The sequence below is a fragment of the Opisthorchis viverrini genome, assembly GCF_000715545.1.
Source record: "Opisthorchis viverrini unplaced genomic scaffold opera_v5_268, whole genome shotgun sequence".
In the NCBI taxonomy this organism is placed as follows: Eukaryota; Metazoa; Platyhelminthes; class Trematoda; order Opisthorchiida; family Opisthorchiidae; genus Opisthorchis; species Opisthorchis viverrini.
This window is the reverse complement of record NW_008751926.1, coordinates 7,186-14,737: the sequence shown is the minus strand read 5'-3', so window position 1 is coordinate 14,737 and position 7,552 is coordinate 7,186. Positions and strand designations below refer to the sequence as shown.

Below are 7,552 nucleotides of genomic sequence, written 5' to 3'. Positions count from 1 at the left end.
CACCAAAGCAAGATTTTGACAACTTCACTAACCGACAAGAGCCGTGATTGACACTCAACACTGATCTAGTGTGATAATCTGAAGACGACTGACTTACTGATTGGGTCCTCGTCTGCCTTGTAACCTGGCCAATTTGGTGACCTCCTCACTTGGCCTGATGAAGCTTTTGTGTCAAAAGCGAAAGGTTGCCCAAATAAAAACTACCGATTGTTTACCAAGCTCTTCTGAAACGATGACTTCTCAATCGGTTCCAAACCTTTTCCAAAGAATGACCAACGTTTATCCTGGATAAAGGGACACCAGAGTGAGACGATAATTGTTCCCATCTTCTATAAAGATACGGGTAATGAATGTATTAGCCGAAGGGTGTTTGTTTGACTATATTTGTTACAAATCCTGGCGACACATGATACCGTGGCCCCTGAACCTCAATCCGGAACTCGATCTGGTAAAGAGTGTGTCGACCACATCTTCACACTCCGTCACCATATGTACGGGCAACCCAGGATCTTAGTATTTCCAGACTTCAAGGGTGCGTATTCTCCAAATCCACCTAACTGGTGTTGCTGTCGTAAATTGTGTTGAAATTTGCGTTCGATTCTGTCGATAGGTCAGTGCTGGTAACTGTGTTTGCTCGAAAGTGGCATATTTAGAAGTTTGTGGACACTTTGCGTGCAGAAACGTCGCCTACCGAAATCAGTGTTGTTCCGCGTATAAATCATGACTTGACGGAAGGATGTGTAAGAGATTACGGAAAGTTTAGGTGTTGTTGCTGCTGTTCTCCTTCCAGGGTGGGGTCTGTGTGATTGTCGCTGTGCTTGGCTGGAGGCATTTAACGATATGGCGGCCTACCGATGCCAGTGATTTTCGTGCTGCCAGTTGTTTATCCATGTTGTCTGAAAAATATATTTAAAAAATCGTTCAGCTGTTACACCCTTTCGGTGCCTGACTTCCATACCACCAGTAGGGAGCACGAGGACTGGGATACTGCCAGTTCGCCCAAGCCTAGACAGAAGAAGTCGAGAGGTAGAGGTCAGGTTCGAACAACGAACCTTCCGGTCAGTAAATTCGTGCTCTAACCACATGAGCCACCTCGCCTTGGTGATGATGACCCGCTTTTTATGGGATGGTAGGCAGATTCTTATCAAAACGGTCAAACTGAACAATAAAGCCATGCAATGAAGGACATCCTACATGTCAACAGTCGCTAGTATCCGCTTTTGTTGCCAAAGCTGGTCCACCGAACTGGCCAAGCGGAAGCAGTTACACGTTCGATAGGCATCCCCTCCTGCTCTCAACAGCCCATTTTTTTACTATCTTCTGTAACTATCACTTATTTGGTTTATTTTTCATGTTAACCCATTCCTCAGCTCACATCCGTGCCTTACTCATTTTACTTTCGTTTCAGTAACCTATAAGCAACATGTCCAAAGGATTTAGTCATATTTGCCGAAAGATTGTCGCAGTTGGACGCAACTATGTGTACTCTCTCGTTCGTCAACCAAAGTTGATTGCTTAACCCATTTTTCCTAGTGAACATGCCCGAGAACTCGGTAGTCAAATTCAGAGTGATCCAGTAATTTTTCTCAAACCGCCAAGTGCCATCATCGAACAAGGAGAGAAGATTGTGGTGAATATTGGTTTATTCTGTGTTTCACTTTCCTCATGAATGTTAGCTCCCAGAGGGCGTCACAGACCTACACCATGAGGTTGAGCTTGGACTTGTGATCGGAAAAGAATTATCGAAAGCGAAGCTCTCTGACGTAAGCAGTTACAGACCATTGCTACTAACGGCTTGTTCTTTCTGATCTACAGCACACACAGTAACCATAAAGTCACATGTTTTCAATAACTTGATCGCTGTTTATTATAGAGACTTGATTTTTTGACAAACGTGCAGAAACATGATGATGAGAAAACCAAGGCAACGTGTTTTTCCAGGTCCTACTCGCTGAATTTCCATTCTGGATTGTAAGAAAACACCGATAAGTGCGAAATATGCGTGGTATAATCGCAGCTTAGCTTCTATTCCGTTTTGTTCACCTCGCATAGCATTTGCTCTTGGACGCTTAGCATCCAAATGTTCACTTGGCTAGTAGTGTCCCTGTGTAGAGCAGTGACAACCTAAACAGCACTCAGAAAGTTGATGTAGCCCAGCTTGAAACCTGTTCTCACTCAGCGTTGTTTGGTCGTCAAGTGAGGACTACTGCTTTAGAAACTAAACGAAAGTTAGAACACTGACTTCCGATGAGGAGGTTTAAGTTGTTGAACCTTCAGGTGTTTTCCACAACAATCCACAAGTTGACAGCAATAACTCTGTTCCAGGGAAGCCCATTTATCATCCATTTGTTGATCACAACTTGGTGACAAATACGGATTAATTTACATTGAATAGACACGAACCAATCTTGCATTCGAAACACTCATATTTGTGCCCAAATAGAAACACAATATGGAATGCGATGCATTGCGGATGTGCGCTTCTAGCCCACCACCATCAATGCAAGTGCAGTCATGTTCATGGAAGTTTCTCTGTACAGGAGGCACAGCTATGAAAAGGTGTTAGATTTAGAAAAGCTTCGTATAGGAAATCTGACGAACCAAAGAACAGAAGACCTGTGATGAAGGCATCCTATACGAGCTCCTGGTAGCACTGTTCATCACTGTTAGATAACGGCTGAAGGCATCCTATACGAGCTCCTGGTAGCACTGTTCATCACTGTTAGATAACGGCTGAAGGCATCCTATACGAGCTCCTGGTAGCACTGTTCATCACTGTTAGATAACGGCTGAAGGCATCCTATACGAGCTCCTGGTAGCACTGTTCATCACTGTTAGATAACGGCTGCTAAGATGGACAATTTGGCTTCAAGCATCTTGTCATTATCACTACTCTACTGTACCCCGATGACGTCACCTCTGTCAGTGCTTAAACTTTTCAACTAAATTCGCTAGCTATCCTATACAAATTCCTAGCTGTGAATATTCTATTTAATATGAAAACAAAATAGCGACCAGCGTCAACCACAACTCTTGCTTTTTTAAGTTGCACTATATCGTTTGCCAATTAGTTGCACCGTGAACGATGGTCACCAGTATTGTCTACCATCTACAAATCCATTATTCCTTGGGTAGCCTATAGGCAGATGTCATGTGTTTATGTTGCGTGAGTACCGCTGAGCCTAATACTGACCACTGTCTGCAGAAAGATTAGTTTTAGTCTGACTCTCGTATGGTTACAATGACAAGTATTGATTTTCGAGCGGCTGCTGCAGTCACACCTGCTAACTCATGCCTGGTAAGTGACTTAGCAAGCAAACCAATCACGTGTGTGGGTGTTTGCTGGCACATCGGTTGGTTATTGTCCTTTTTGACTTCTTTGGTTATTCATCCCTTATAATCATGCTCTAACAGTCATTACATGGTAACTTGGTAGCTTGCGAACTCGCGTACCCATTACTCATGTGGGACGATTTAACGGTTGGCCACGAGGGTGGTTAAAGCGGCATTATTGGAACTGTTACGGAAACAACAGTGGAACTGCGGCGGAATTCGACACAGTTTCGTCGGGAAAATATGTTGTGATGTTTCGAATATCGTACCAGCACCAACTGGAACATGAGGTGGCCTGGTACAGCACATTCGATTGAATAATATTACAAACCAGGTGTTCATACGAGTCATTTACAGGTATCCCACTCCAAGGGAATACTCCTAACAAGCAGCACTCAAGAGGAGTTAGTCTATTCCTCTGAAGTTTCCATTTAAACGAAAAATCAACCCTCAGTTGGCATCTGGGCCAATCTTTGAGGCGCATTTTTATCCAAATTCATTTCATAATTGACTAGAATCATATCATTCTGCTCCATATAACGTACAACCATGATCACTGGTGGGTGGCCAGCTTTCATCTGACCATCTATCTTTATGACGAATATGATAAGTTCGAATCGGTGCGCTTTAAGTTTAAATGGGTGTAAAACGACTAAAGGGTACTTAGGTCGAAACCATTCCTTGATTTTCCACTCAAAGATGTTTGGAATGTGTACACAAAACTTCCCTCTTGCTCGTTTTGGTCTCTGGGCGCGAACAGACCAGATAACATAGCGGCCAACACTTTAACACTTGGAACTCGCGCGCACAATATACCATTTGTATGCAACGTTTAGTAGAGAACCTCAAACTTTTGAAACATTGCAAATACAACCAACGCGTAACTTTGGCTGAAATGAGCTAGTTCCGAATTTTCTGACAGGTTTGACGAGCTGTTGATTCATTTTTACAGAATAATGGCGCATTTGAATCCGACAGTACCATATGTACCCGCCACCACTCTAATCAGGTTTTCGTAGCACCATCGGGTTGGAAACAATTATCAAGAGTGCAGCAAGCACAGCCGCGACCGACCAGTTGTAGATGTCGCTCGATCAGGTGTTAACGCCTTCGGTCATTCGGGTGGCATAAACAGGCTATGGTTGTGCCCTTTCCCCATGTAACGCAGGTTCGCAAAGGTTAATCTGGCCTCCCCAGTCAGGATGGAAATAACATTTTTCGCAAGACCGCATACTGACGGGAAAACAAAGACTGGAAAGTGGCCTTCTCAATAGGTGGACAAAATGATAGGTAAATGGAAAAGTTGGAGATGGCCAGATAGATAGATAGATAGATAGATAGATAGATAGATAGATAGATAGATAGATAGATAGATAGATAGATAGATAGATAGATAGATAGATAGATAGATAGATAGATAGATAGATAGATAGATAGATAGATAGATAGATAGATAGATAGATAGATAGATAGATAGATAGATAGATAGATAGATAGATAGATAGATAGATAGATAGATAGATAGATAGATAGATAGATAGATAGATAGATAGATAGATAGATAGATAGATAGATAGATAGATAGATAGATAGATAGATAGATAGATAGATAGATAGATAGATAGATAGATAGATAGATAGATAGATAGATAGATAGATAGATAGATAGATAGATAGATAGATAGATAGATAGATAGATAGATAGATAGATAGATAGATAGATAGATAGATAGATAGATAGATAGATAGATAGATAGATAGATAGATAGATAGATAGATAGATAGATAGATAGATAGATAGATAGATAGATAGATAGATAGATAGATAGATAGATAGATAGATAGATAGATAGATAGATAGATAGATAGATAGATAGATAGATAGATAGATAGATAGATAGATAGATAGATAGATAGATAGATAGATAGATAGATAGATAGATAGATAGATAGATAGATAGATAGATAGATAGATAGATAGATAGATAGATAGATAGATAGATAGATAGATAGATAGATAGATAGATAGATAGATAGATAGATAGATAGATAGATAGATAGATAGATAGATAGATAGATAGATAGATAGATAGATAGATAGATAGATAGATAGATAGATAGATAGATAGATAGATAGATAGATAGATAGATAGATAGATAGATAGATAGATAGATAGATAGATAGATAGATAGATAGATAGATAGATAGATAGATAGATAGATAGATAGATAGATAGATAGATAGATAGATAGATAGATAGATAGATAGATAGATAGATAGATAGATAGATAGATAGATAGATAGATAGATAGATAGATAGATAGATAGATAGATAGATAGATAGATAGATAGATAGATAGATAGATAGATAGATAGATAGATAGATAGATAGATAGATAGATAGATAGATAGATAGATAGATAGATAGATAGATAGATAGATAGATAGATAGATAGATAGATAGATAGATAGATAGATAGATAGATAGATAGATAGATAGATAGATAGATAGATAGATAGATAGATAGATAGATAGATAGATAGATAGATAGATAGATAGATAGATAGATAGATAGATAGATAGATAGATAGATAGATAGATAGATAGATAGATAGATAGATAGATAGATAGATAGATAGATAGATAGATAGATAGATAGATAGATAGATAGATAGATAGATAGATAGATAGATAGATAGATAGATAGATAGATAGATAGATAGATAGATAGATAGATAGATAGATAGATAGATAGATAGATAGATAGATAGATAGATAGATAGATAGATAGATAGATAGATAGATAGATAGATAGAAGATAGAATAGATAGATAGATAGATAGATAGATAGATAGATAGATAGATAGATAGATAGATAGATAGATAGATAGATAGATAGATAGTAGATAGATAGATGCAAAAATGGTAATGTACTTGCATTTCCAGATCAACACAGTTGCCTTGCGATCAGGCTTTTGAGCCATAGGCTTTGGTTGAGGACCATAATCGTCCTCCTGCCTAGATGTGGGCACTCTGGCAGTATCCCAGCCCTCGTGCAACCGTAACATCTGCAGATAACAATAAATAACGAATTGATCCCGTGTTGGCACGCTAATGCGGGTCGTTTTCGTTCAATGATTCCGCCACATTAGATCGTCCTAGGTTGTTCAACTTCACTGCATTTTACAGGTGATTGCGATGCGGTTTGGTTGACAGGACTCAGTCGCTAAAATCGTCAAGTCTCGAAATAAAGATGGTTCTTGACTAGCAGAAACTCGGATCCAAAGCTTAAGTATGGTCATCACGGCAATTTCACCATAACCCAACTACGTACTTATAAAGCCAGTGGTCTGTGCATATCTGGCAGCCAGTCACCGCGCTTCAACAGCCTTTATCCGGAACATTCCCAGAGCCGACTGATTCTACCTCAGGAAACAGTCGTCCAATTTAGGTGGTGCATGTTCACAAAAGCTGCTCCGGCCTTCACAATCCGGATGGAACTTTTATCTTTCGCGAGCCCAGGGATTGATACAGCTGCCCAGGCATACAAATTTGTCTACTATCTCACTCGGCTCATCCGCAAGCATTAGGTTAGGTTCTCAGTCCACCCAGTCTTGCGGGGGGTGAGATGGCCCAAGTGGTTAGAGTGCGAGTGGTTCGAACCCGGCCTCCGCCTCTCGACTTCCCCTGTCTAGGTTTGGGCAACTTGGCAGTATCCCGGCCCTCGTGCAACCTTTGGGTGGCGTGGCAGTTAGGCACCGAAAAGGTGCTACAGCTGAACGAGTCTTCCAGTAGCACTTTACACTTTGCCGGTGTGAAGCGCATGCCAAACCGTGAGGCAGGATTATTCAGATCATTTAGTGTTGTATTGTGTCGGCTTATGCCCCGACGGACTGCAGTTCTGATGCGGAGAAGGCTACTTTCTATCGAGAGCTATCCAGGCTCATTCGTCAGGCAAAAAGCACTGACATTGTGATCCTTGCAGACGATTTGAATGCTCAAGTAGGTCGTCTGAGCTACTTGGAATCACATTTGGGTGGTCGATTCGGAGTCGATGCTCGCCGCACAGACAACGGAGATCGCCTCCTTCAGCTGTGTGCTGATCACGAACTGTTTCTGGCAAGTACGAACTTTCAACATAAACGTTCGCACCGCGTAACCTGGCGGCCGCCAACTACAAATCAACCGTGGACCCAGTTGGACCCCGTGGCCATCAG

At 40.9% G+C, this 7,552-nt stretch overlaps 1 protein-coding gene across 1 annotated transcript in view; it reads left to right on the top strand.

Annotated features, from left to right (window-relative positions):
• Positions 1 to 1,405: 1,405 nt before the first annotated feature.
• Positions 1,406 to 7,552, top strand: part of T265_09319 (hypothetical protein) — a gene marked incomplete at both ends in the record, with an annotated part of 12,829 nt that continues 6,682 nt past the window's right edge. The window contains 2 exons of the mRNA XM_009175352.1: positions 1,406 to 1,482; positions 1,534 to 1,763. The remainder of the gene's footprint in view (positions 1,483 to 1,533; positions 1,764 to 7,552) is intronic.